The following is a 13,373-nucleotide window of genomic DNA, read 5'->3' as shown; positions in this document are numbered from 1 at the left end:
AGCACATCTGGAGATCACTCAGTGCTCTGGGCTTCCGGCTGTGACTGGTGTAGACCCAGAGATACTGTGGAAATGCCTTGTGTGTTTCCTCATCAGTGGATGAGGCCAGTGGCAGAGGCAAAGGAGGAAGCCTGAGCTGGATATGTTCAAGGATTTCACTGTGATACCCTGCCTCAATCAGAATAATTCCATTTTTGCCTATTACATATTAGACTTTCATTTAAACTGATGTTAAAATCTGTTACAAATTATCTCAATCTACATCAGTTTACTACCTCCTTCAGACACTTTCTAGCACACAGGAGCTTGTTAGAAATACAGAAGCTCGGGCCCTATCCTAGGGTAAACGAACCAAAATTTGCATTTTAAAATGATCCCTGAGTGACTTGTAAGCACTCTAAAGACTGAGGAATACAGCTTTAGACCTTGAACCATGGGGACACAGCTCAACACAGCACCAGACACATGGTAAGCAGTCAAGAATTAGTTCTTCCCTGAATGATGGCCTGACTTACGAAACTGAAGCCCAGAGATGAGAAAGTATCATGGTCAGTAGAGTATTGGTACCAGAAATGAGATTTTCGGCTTATGTGTCTGTTGTGCAGTAATATGATTCCTCCATGGAGAGCCCAAGTTATTGTTGAAAATTTCAGTCTCCAGTCTGAACATTTAAGAAATCAAGATGTTCCAGTAGAAGCATCCAAGTTCTTTGTGTTCATGGGAAAACTCCTCATAAGGAGTTCTGTTCAGCAAACAAAATCAATTGGCAAGAATAGGCAGGGTCCCCCGAGAGGCTCCTTGGCATGGAGGAAAACCAAACTATTATCTTTACCTGCAGGTACATTCAAACTGGGAAAAAAATCCCCTTCTCTGAAACCTTGGGTCCATCTGAACTGCCCTTCCTACAAGGATGGGAGAGATTCTGAGCAGATGATCCATTGAGGAATTAATTTGCAGCTATGCTAAACTGTAGCACTGAGGCTGTCATGGGGGAAAAGGAGAAGCTAGTAGAGAAATCTTTGATCCTTAGTTCAGCCAGCTTCTTCCAGAAACTTGAATGGGAGATCAAACATGAACAGCAGTGCAGACTCTGGGCTCTGTCCAGGGCTATAGGAATCCAATACTCCAATAATCATCCAAGTTTGACAGAAGTCAACCCAGGAAGCTGGCCAAGCAAAAGGCTTGACTAAGAAGAGGACAGAAGCCATGACAAAGGAGGGAGAATGAGAGAGGGTTGCAAACAGCCTTGGGCTGCCTGCCTTGTGGTACTCCTCCTGTGCATTTCCTCCCTTACACAGCCAGTCTTTCTCACAAAACTTAAAAGAAACAAAGATGAAGTTGAATAATCGTGTGCATTTCCAGATTTGGGTAGTGGTTCAAAGGTCTGGTCTTGGATTTTCAGTGCTAAGGATTTACACAATTTTAGAGCAAGGGGTGGACTTACTATGCCATGGGCTGCACCAATACTTCTGTCTAGATCACATGTGATATTCACCATCAAGACTGTCATATTGGTTTAGCACCTTACGGTTTACAAAGCAGTTTCACACTCATCTCATTTGCCCTGTGGTAGGTAGGTTATGTGTGTGCCCGAGGGGATCTGGATTGCTTGTTGGATGCTTCTTCATCCCATTTCACTCCAAGAATCCTGGTTATAAGTGATATGCAGGACAACTTGATCAAAGTCCAGCAAATCATCCAAGTGTGGGCACTTACGGCTACTATCAATGCAAAGCCTCATTATAGTCACTGGAGTACAGCCAACCACACTAATATTTGGCTGAAGTATATGAGAGTTGGACTATAAAGAAGGCTGAGTGTCAAAAAATTGATGCTTTCAAATTCTGTTGCTGGAGAAGGCTCTTGAGAGTCCCTTGGACAGCAAGGAAATAAAACAAGTCAATCCTCAAGGAAATCAACCCTGAATATTCATTGGAAGGATTGATGCTGAAGCTGAAGCTCCAATACTCTGGCCACTGGATGTGAAGTGCTGACTCATTGGAAAAGACTGTGATGCTGGGAAAGACTGAGGGCAGGAGGAGAAGTGGGCAGCAGAGAATGAGATGGTTGGATGGCATCATTGACTCAATGGTCATGAGTTTGAATGTACTCCCGGAGAGAGTGAAGGACAGAGAACCTGGTGTGCTGCAATCTATGAGGTCACAAACAGTTGGACATGACTTAGCCACTGAACAACAACAACAACATGGCAGATAGGCAGAAAAGCACCTCTCATAATGGTCTCACTGTCCAGACTGACACCACCTTACACCTTGACACACCCAGACCCATTGCACGGAGCAGATACTAAGTAAAAGCTGTACCTTGGAACATTATCTGTGCTCATAGACTTGGTCCTGAATCATGCCCTTCAACCCACCTAGCTCTCAAATATCCAGGCCACCCTCTGCAATACTGATTCTTCCTTTCTTTCTTCTCCCTAGAGTTTTCCTCTGCCCCTCTTTAAGATGTGCATTACAACTCTGACCTCTTATTAATGTCAACCACACCCTAGCTACCCTGCTTGAAGCTTAGTTCAAGTATCATTCTCTTCCAATTCAATCTAGCCTACAGGACATTATGTACCAAAAAAAAAATGTACACATCAATCTTTGGGGTAAAGGAATCCCACAAAATTGTGAGAAATCTCCATAAGCCCACAACTTGGCATGGTCTACTGCAGATCCACCCAGAAAAGAGCACCAAACTCTAAAAAGAGAAACTGACAAGACTCAAGGAGCTCTGGAGTTGGTAAATGTGGTGGGTTAGCCAGTCTACTCATCATTAGGCAAGTTGATACAACTAATACTTATGAGTAATAAATAAAACACAGTCCCTTTCCTCAAGAGGCTTCAATTCAGTTCAGTTGCTCAGTTGTGTCCAACTCTTTGTGACTCCATGGACTGCAGCACGCCAGGCTTTCCCGTCCATCACTAACTCCTGGAGTTTACTCAGACTCATGTCCATTGAGTCGGTGATGCCATCCAACCATCTCATCCTCTGCTGTCCCTTTCTACTCCTGCTTTCATTCTTTCCCAGCATCAGGGTCTTTTCAAATGAGTCAGTTCTTCACATCATGTGGCCAAAGTGTTAGAGTTTCAGGTTCAGCATCAGTTCTTCCAATGAATACTCAAGACCGATTTCCTCTAGGACAGACTGGTTTGATCTCCTCACAGTCCAAGGGACTCTCAAGAGTCTTCTCCAACACCACAGTTCAAAAGCATCAATTCTTCAAACTTGAGGCTCAAGAGGCTTAGAGCCCATCTAGGAAGATAGACATTCAATGAGCAATTAGTCCTAAGGGATGGTAGTTACAGTAGAGACTTCCCAAATCCTTTGGAGGATGTTGCAGGTAGTACTGAACAACTTCAGTAGGCACTATTCACATTAGAGGTGGCTACTGTAATCTACTGGGAGGGGAAGTTCTTAGCACTGACTCTACAGAACCTGACCGTGTAACACTAGTGTTCACGACACATTATTGTATCTGGCAAAGCTCGAGACTTTTATCCTTATATGTTGAGGTTACTGAGCCCAATGAGGACCTTCGAGTTTCCCAAAAGCAGTATAGCTATAAAGGGCTCATAGAAAAACAGGACAGTTATAGTCTCTGAAGCATATGGTCTTTGTAGGGCAGGCATTATTGGAGAGCCCATTTGGCTTTAAAGTAGAGACAAGTTTGCAGGCTCTGTACTCAGGATCAGAATTCCAGATCTGCTGACTGCAAGCTTCACAGTCTTGAGTAACTCGACTTGTTAATCTTCAATCCTTCTTCTGTTCAAAGGGTACAGTGATACCCTTCTCATAAAGTTTCTTGTGAGGATTAAATGTAAAATGCCTGACATGCCATCTGGCAGACAGTCGAAACTTTTAAAATGTTTCTTCCTTTCTGTTTTCTTTCCCTTTTCCTAAGCTTGGTAGAGATGATAGAATTCAAGAGTTGGAAGGACATGAGACCATCTAATCCAAGTTTTCTCATTTTATAGATTTGGAATCTGCAACACACTTTGGAATTAATCTACTTATTAATCATCAAAACATTCCAAAAGTCGTATTGAGCAACTATTATCTCCCTAAAATGACACCACTCTGACTATGTGGATAAGGCTTAATTGTCCCAATAGTTTTATCATCTATAAAATAAGGATGGTAAAATTCCAATCATTAGGACTAATGAAAGGTTTAAATTAGAAAATATGGGTAAAGTAACAATTGTTGTTGTATAGTTGCTAAGTCATGTCTGACTCTTTGCAACCCCAGGGACTATAGCCAACCAGGCTCCTCTGTCCATGGGATTTCCCAGGCAAAAATACTCGAGTTGTTGCCATGTCCTTCTCCAGGGCATCTTCTCAACCTCCAGATCAAACCTGCATCTCCTGGTTTGATGGAGGAGGGATTCTCCTCCATGGGAAGGAGGATTCTTTACCACTGAGCCACCAGGGAAGCCCAAAGTAGCAATAGTGCTGTTAAATTTAAGCTTGTGTAAGGGTACAGCTGCCACAAGCAAGAATGAGGTAGAGAAAATAAGAACTTGTATGTCTTCTAGCTAGTATTTTAAAAATCCAGGTCTTTTTTAGAAGTGGATGATCTAAAGTGTTGAGAATTCTCACCATCACCCTTTTGGAATAGCGAAAGAGCTCAGGGATAGGAAACCTCTCTTCTTATACCCGATGGACATCTCAGAACTGAGGAGAGGCTACAGGCTCTCTGTCTCTCCCTGCTCAGCCCAACAGAGAGAGGCTGACTTTGGGGGTGAATTCATGCATTCAAAAGGAGACAGAGCTGATGGCAGGGACTGAGTGCTCACTTTATGAAACTCCGGGGGAAAGCTTACCTTCCTGGGGCTTTATCTGAGTCCCAAGGCAAGAGCCCCCTGAGATTTTGCCTGTCAACAGTTTACATTTCACTCAAACTTTCTCCAGGGAGGACTACTGTTGGGATGTTCTTTGTGCAGTAGCCTGAAATTATTATAATAATGGCAGAGGTGTCCGTTTTCATGATAGTCTGGCATCTAGTATTTACTGGGTAACTACTGCATGCCTGGCATTATGCTAGGCATATTGTATACCCACTTTCATTCATTTATATTCACATCAATCAGCAAGAGAATCATTGTTTCCCCCATTTTCCAAATGAAACTCAAAAAGCTCTACCTGCACATGGCCACACAGTCTGTAAGGAGATCTGCAATTCTGAGTCTAATTGGATCCCCAGTCCTGTCTGCCTTCTCAGGTCAGCTCCTGTAACTGGCTTTCTCTGGCTTTATAGCCCATTGTGCTGACTGTCTGATATCAGTGGATAGAAAACACAGAAGCTTTAAACTTCAACATGCAAATATTATATTTATTTTTTTAAGCTTTTTATTTTGTGTTGGAATATAGTCGATTAACAATGTTGTGATAGTTTCAGGAGGACATCACAGGGACTCAGCCATACATACATGTTTCCATTCTCCCCCAAACTCCCCTCCCATCCAGGCTGGTACATACACTGAGCAGAATTCCATGCACTGGACAGTAAGTCCATTATTCATTTTAAATACAGCATGTATGTGTACATGACCATCTCAAACCCCCTGTCTCTTCCCTCCATTCTCCCCCACCATCCCAGCAACCATGTTTGATCTCTAAATCTGTGGGTCTGTTTCTGTTTTGTAAATAAAACAGAAATCGTGTCTTTTTAGATTCTGCATATAAGCGATGTCATATATTTCTCTTTCTCTGTATGATTTATTTCACTCAGTATGACAATCTCTAGGTTCATACATATTGCTGAAAATGGCATTATTTAATTCAATTGATTATTCAGTTCTTTTTGCACATCAAGTTTTACCCACTCATGAAGAAATAATCCAGAACAAGAACTAGAGGCCCAGAATGAGATCTGAATTAAAATTCTGCGTTTGTCACTCACAAGCCACGTGATTGGTCAATCTGTCAAGACCTTAGCTTCCTTATCTATGGAATAGTATGCAAAATCTCAGAAGATTCTTAACAGATTTAAATGAGAGAATGTCCCTGGAATATTGTGGGGCTAGAAATATGATTTCCTTCCCTCTCGCAAAAGCAGGCACTGTGGAATGAGTCTGGTTTATGTTATGGCTTTTTCACTATCTAAATATAGAAACTTAACTACCTTGTAAAATGAGATAACAATAGGATTTACCTTATAGAATTGATTAAGCATGGGATAAAAAAGGGTAGACTATTAATATATGTAAAGTACTTAGAATAGCACCTGGCGCCTAGTAAATTCTATACAAGAGTTAGCTATTTTTATGGTTTCTTTCTTTCTTTCTTCTCTCCCTCCCTATTTTCCTCTCCTTCAGTCTACAAAAGGACAGCAGTTCTCTTCCTGACAACACAATCCATTTGGAGTGATCAATTTTTAGACCACTCATTTCCCCTCTGCATCAGAAGAGTTAAGATCCTTTCAAAACCAAATACAGAGCCACATGCCGCTCCCTCTCCTTTATAGAGGCTAAGGCCTTGATCATTTCTTAATGTAACTACTTCAGGAAATTTGTCGCACTAATAATGTTAATATGCCTTATTTCCACACTGCTCACGCCCTGAGCTCTCAATCACTTCAAAACACAGTGATTGAAATTTTTCAAAAGTCTTTGATTTGGAAGTTGTTATGTAGAACACTAGTCAAGTATAAATATGGCAGAGTGATTTAAGGCAGTTGTTGCAATCCAAATGTTTAAGCTTGTTTCAAATAATTATCAATCTCTCTGCGCTGGGTTTACAACACCCTCCTTCATTTGGAGGAGTGGCCCTCACCGAGGCCGGGAGCACGTTGTTGAGGCTGCTGAGAGCCTCTCTGTTCCCCGCACTGTGTCTCGTTGTCATGATCATGCTACTAGATCCTGAATGTGCTGCTCCTGGTAACAGACTCAGGTCATGGAGAGAACTGGTCATTCCAGATTCAAAAGCTCATTCTACGTCTGCATCAATCCAGGCAAACTCTTTCTAGGCCAGGGCTCTGGGGTTGTACAACCAAGGGGATAGTGCCCTCTGATGGCCTCATGCTGGTCAGTTCAGATGCCCACACAGAGTCTGGCCAAGCATTTGCCTCGAAATTACAGAAGGACCACATGATACTATTCTGGCCTGCAACCCCTTTGTACACTACTTCTTACCTTATCCCAGCCATGCCCCCTCCCACATTCTGCTTGGATGGTGATCAATTCTTACAGAGTTACCTCCTCTCTGCACATCACACACCTCTGTCTCCCTGCCCTGGGACTTCCCTGGCATGAAGGTAAGAGGCAGCCATGCAGCTTGCTAGCCATATACACACACCACTGGAAGCACAGACAAGCAAATGTCCTGAGGACCACCCTCCACGAAGGCAGGAGAAACGCTGATGGACAAACACACTCTTCCTTTGTGCTGTTGAGTTTTCAGTTCTGAGACACATTTTCCGAGGCTCTTCCAAAGGCCCTGGTGAGATGAGAGTCAGACGCTTACCACAGTGGCCAGTTCCAGAGCATACCCTCCTGTGGCCTTTCCTTCCAATGCTGTTTCCCTCCTTCAGGCCTCTCTAGTGCTCTCTGCCGAAATAAACCACCTGCACACAACTGCTTCTGCCTCAGACTCTGTTTCCAGGGGAACTCAGGAATCACCTGTGCCCAGAAGTATTAAGCCCAGAAAAATCCCAGGCCCCCCAAAAATGCACTTGGAAGGACCAGAGCACATGGATTCCTGAGAACAAAAGGAATGGAGCCAGAGACACAGCAGAAGGACAAGGTGACCCAGCTGCCTGAGCACAGAGTGACCAGAAGGCAGTACTACCTCAGCATCAAGGGTCTGCTTGACACAAATGTTTTTCAGCACCGGAAACCCAGCAGATAGTATCTCCACAGTGAAGTTAGTTCAGAGGACACTGTTACCAGTGCACAGGGGGCCAGGGGCCTGAGCAGGGTAAGACCAATGAACATCATCACTTTGAACAGCAGCTGCAGGTAGAGCAGTCGCCCTCATCTACATGGACCTAGAGTTTCCCCAGCTCAGAGGAACCAGGCCCAAGGTATCCAGCCTGGAGACGGGCCATGTCATCCCTACCTCTCCCCGCACCTCCACACACACGTGACCACCCCACCATTGCTCCCACTCTTACTCATGGAGAACATATGAGGGACAGTGTGGGGCTGGGCTCAGAGGCCCTGAGTTAGGACTCCACTCTACCCCTGCACTGCCTGTGTGAGTTGGGTGATTCACAGAACTGGGTGAGAAATACCAGCCTCTTTAATAAATGGAGGATAACAAAACGGGAGAGAGTGGCTATCAGAGTCCTCTGTGAACTTGTAAAGTGTTGTATACTTAATATTACCATTCCCTGCAAAACAAGTGTTTCACTGAGCCCAACAGGAATGCAAATGTATCATTATCTTTATTATTATTAACTAAAACTTACATAGCTTAATTGACAAAGCGGGGCTTCCCAGGTGGTACTAGTAGTAAAGTCTCTGCCTGCCAAGGCAGGAGACACAAGAGGTGTGGGTTCAATTCCTGGGTTGGGAAAATCCCCTGAGGTAGGAAATGGCCACTCACTCTAGTATTCTTGCCTGGACAATCCCATGGACAGAGGAGTCTGGTGGACTACTGTCCACGGTGTCACAGAAGAATTGGACGTGACTGAGCATTTGGGCATGTGCACACGCACACACATGCACACACACACATTTTTCAACCTATTGGGTCACTTGATCCTCTTAAGAACTCACCAGGCAAGCTGTATCATTACCCTCACTCTTGAGAGGAGGAAGTTGCAACTCTGAAGGGGACTTTCTCAACACACTCAGGCAGGGAGCTGCGGACCTGGGGCCCAAAGCTGGACTTCTGGGTCCATATCCTTACTGTGTTTCTGCCAACATGCCAGAAAGGAGAGCTGGGCACCATGGCTCCATGTTTTTCAGCTTTAATTGGAATAAAGCCTGGAGATAGGAATTCTGCTTGAGAACGCTGAGATGATAGTGTTCTGTCTCTGTGTTCTACGGGGCCAATCCTGGGTAGCATTCATATTATGCTGCCTCATGGAGAAGCTTCTCAGACCTATACTTAAGTAATAAGACATGACAGGTCGTGTACTTCTGTGGCATTATTACATGCCCAGGGTGGTGGTAGGAGGCTGAGGAAATTTCTTTGAGCATCGCTTTGGCTATTATAAAATATCATGTATAAATCAAGGTGGGGTAGAGGCTAGTCAAAGAGGCAGATGGCTGCTTAGAAGGTGGTGCTGGCATGGCTATGACATCACCATCAGACAATCCCACAGCTCCTCTGCCTTACTGAATCCCCAAGTGACTTGATCCTTTGAGACTTCAGACTCATTCAGGTACAAAGTCATCCTCAGGGTCCTGCAACTGTTGAGGTTGGTGACACTGGAAGGTCAGTCCTCCCACTGTGTCCTCCGTGAGTCAGTGCAATGTGATCCAAAGTGAATCTGGACTTAAGGATCTGGAAGAGACCGCCTCCCGGCACACTCCCATACTTGCCATTGGGTAATGGCTGGATTTGCACGTCTCAAGGTCTTGTGGGTTGTGGTTGTGGTTTTACACTCTATTTGGGGGAGAGGCCTTTAGTCTCTGCCAGGTTAAATGACTAGCAGGCATTCAAGATGGCTGTCAAGCTAATCAGAAACAGACCTCTGAGCTGATCTGCAACTGAATCCCTGAGCTCTGAAGTTCCAGCCAAGGTTAGGCAAATCCAGGCCGCACGCCTGGCCTCTTAGAGTGTTCTCCTGCACAGCATCCAGGCCGTGATTAGATGCAGTAACATTTTCCAGAGACTTTGCCCTCAGGGAACTGATAATCTGGAAAAAGGTATAAAACAAACACACTCAGATAAATCCAATACAGGGCAATAAAAAGAAATCTTAAGACCAAGTCATATTTACTTATATCCTCAGTGTGTGGTACAAGTTGAGGATAACTGTTGCTCAGTCAATGCCTGCTCAAGGGACAAATATGCCTTCAGAACACAAAGCGCTGAAGGAATGTACTTACTCTAAGCCTCAGTTTCTCCTGCTGTAAAGAACAGAAAGTGAGACTTGCTCTTCGTCCCTTTCCAGCATGGTTAGAGTGAGAATTAAAATATGAATATGATATTGTAAGCTGCAAAGCATCATTCAGTTGTAAGTGATTTGCACTGAAGGATGTGATCACACATCTGGCTAACAGTAACTAGGACAACTTAACCAGAAGACTCCTGAAGGTTTGGGTAGCTTCATAAACATTTGCAGCCTCTTTCCACTGCTCTGCATCTCCACTCTCAATAGCTCAGACTAGACCCAATTTATGAAGAGGTTTCATATATTTGTCCATTGGTGATGTCAGCACTGTAGACTCATTGAGTAGGATACGAGATTTCATCTGGACTCAATGGAGGAGTGCCATGATTGATTAATGATGTCTATCATGGACCACAGTTAGAGACTGGCAGCATGTGCAGCGTTAATTTTGCCCTTCTTTTCCTGGACTCTCATTTTCTCTTTCACTGCTATAGCTTCCTAATTGGCCAATGTCTTCTGTTGTCATTCAACCCAAATCCACTCTCAATTCTGCCACCGAGGTAGTCTCCTTCTTCCAAAACATAAATCTAACTGTGATATTCCCCTACAAAAGTCATTCAAGGATTTTCTCCTAGTACCACAGAATATAGCCAAACTCTTCAGCAAAGCCTACAAAGCCCTCAGTGACTTGGTCCCTACTTTGTTAAGTCATTCTGGCCCAACACTCCCTAACTTATCTTAGCCACACTAAGACAGCATAGCCAGCTTCCTTCTCAAACACCGCTGCCCAACTTACTGCCCAAAATCTTCTTCTCATCCTTAGTCCCTAATGCATTATTATCACTTAGGTGAAGTCTTCCCTCATTTCCTTCAGTAGAATCAATCTCTCCTCCTTCATCTCTATAGCATCCTATATAGATATTTGCTATAGCATTTTTCCTATGAAAAGTATTTCTCTGCTTGCTTACCTCCCTCACTAGACTGTGAATTTTATAATACAGGAGACTGTGTCTTATATACACACATTTGTATTTATCCTGGGCACTATGTCTGGGATAAAATACATGCTCAGACAGTATCTGAAGAATAAATAAATGAATTGTAGAATGTGCTAATTGGTCTAGCATACATATAGATCTTTCTAGGGAGCTCCTTCTTCATAGATCACCATCCTTGGATCTGATCGGATCTAGGGAGAATGCAAACCTAAGAGAGCCATTCTATAAGCTTGGTAGATGTCATCAGGAGAACGCTGATAAATATTATATTGGTACAAAAGTAATTGCTGTTTCAGACTGTGGATTTTTAAATCATTATAACTAGGCTCAAGCATATCTTTATTAACCAAAATAGAATCCATTACAATCAGTACAATTTTGCCAACAAGAAATACGTTTGTTAATTCCTGCAGCATAAAAGTCAGGATTTGAGGAACCCTTGGAAAGCATTTTCTGCCTCCTCCTAGTTGTGAAAGTGTTTTCCTGAAAAAAAAAAAAAAAAAATTGTCAAAAGAGATGCTTGGAGAAGTAGTAGTCGGTTGTCTGGCAAGAGAGGGAGAGGTCAGGTGAAGGTGGCAGATGAGGCAAAACTCTGTAGCCCAAATTTTGAAGCACTGGTTGTGCAATGTGTGGTTGGGTGTCGTCACGGTGAAAAATTGGGCCCTTTCTATTGACCAGTTCCTGCTGTAGGTGTGGCAATTTTTGGTGCATCTCATCAATTTGTTGAACATACTTCTCAGATGTATGGTTTCACTGGGATTCAGATGGATCAGATCCACAGCAGACCACCAAATAGTGATGATGACCTTTTTTGGTGCAAGTTTGTTTTGGGGAAGTGAGTTAGAGCTTATTCTTGGTCCAACCACTGGCTGATCATTGTCCGTTGTCATATAAAATTCACTTTTCATCATGTCGCAATCTGATCAAGAAATGGTTTGCTGTTGTTGCATAGAATAAGAGAAGACAACACTTCAAAATGAAGATTTTTTAAAAATTTTAGGTCAGCTCATGAGGCATTCACTTATCAAGGTTTTTCACCTTTCCAATTTGCTTCAAATGGTAAATAACCATAGAATGGTTGACATTGAGTTCTTTGGTAACTTCTTGTGTAGTAGTAAGAGGATCAGCTTCGATAACTGCTCTTAATTTTTCATTGTCAACTTCCAATGGCTGGCCACTATGCTCCTCATCTTTAAGGCTCTCACCTCCTTTGCAAAACTTCTTGAACTGCTACTGCACTATATGTTCATTATCAGTTCTTAGCCAAACGCGTTGTTGATGTTGTGAGTTGTCTCCGATGCTTTATGACCTACTTTGAACTTGAATAAAAAAAAAAAAAAAAAACACTCAAACTTGCTTTTTGTCTAACATCATTTCTATAGTCTAAAATAAATATAAAATAAACAGAAGGCCATAAGTCATTAGCAAAAAGAAACATAGAGTAAGAAATGTACACTAAAATGATGTATGACATAATCAAATTTAAGAATATATTCCAATATCAATAGCGAAGTTCAACAATGCAAAAGTGCAATTACTTTTGCACCAATTTAATAGGATTTTTAAAGGTACTCCCTAAAAGTTTTTGACCACTTTGTACCTACTTGACCATCTTTAGACTGACATCTAAATTTTACGTTACATATTTAAATATATTTATTTCTTCATAGAAGATAAAATATTAAATGGTTTATTAAATACAGCAAAATTAAGATAAACTAATTTAAATAAATACTTTATTAAATCTAGCATATAACTTCCAGAGAGCAGGGGAATTTTTTGCCTATTTTTTTCACTGATGTGTACCCAATATGTAAAAATTACTTAATCAGTGTTTATTGAATAAATGTTGCTGTTGTTCAGTCACTCATTTGTGTCCAATTCTTTGTGACCCCATGAACTACAGCATACCAGGATTCCTTGTCCTTCACTATCTCACAAAGTGTGCTCAAACTCATGTCCATTGAGTCAGTGATGCCATCCAATCATCTTATTCTCTGCCATCCCCTTCTCTTCCTACCTTCAATCTTTCTCAGCATCAGTGTCTTTTCCAATGAGTCAGCTGTTTGCATCAGGTGGCCAAAGTATTGGAACTTCAGCTTCAGCATCAGTCCTTCCAATGAATATTCAGGGTTGATTTCCTTTAGGATTGACTGGTTTGATCTCATTGCAGTCCAAGTGACTCTCAAGAGTCTTCTCCAGCATCACAGTTGAAAGCATCAGTTCTTCAGAGCTCAGCCTTCTTTATAGTCCAACTCTCACATCCTTACATGACTACTGGAAAAACCATAGCTTTGACTATAAGGACCTTTATCGGCAAAACAATATCTCTGCCTTTTAATACACTGTCTAGGTTGG

This window comes from Bos indicus, chromosome 15 (genome assembly GCF_029378745.1).
Source record: "Bos indicus isolate NIAB-ARS_2022 breed Sahiwal x Tharparkar chromosome 15, NIAB-ARS_B.indTharparkar_mat_pri_1.0, whole genome shotgun sequence".
Lineage (NCBI taxonomy): Eukaryota > Metazoa > Chordata > Mammalia > Artiodactyla > Bovidae > Bos > Bos indicus.
This window is presented reverse-complemented; position numbering follows the sequence as displayed.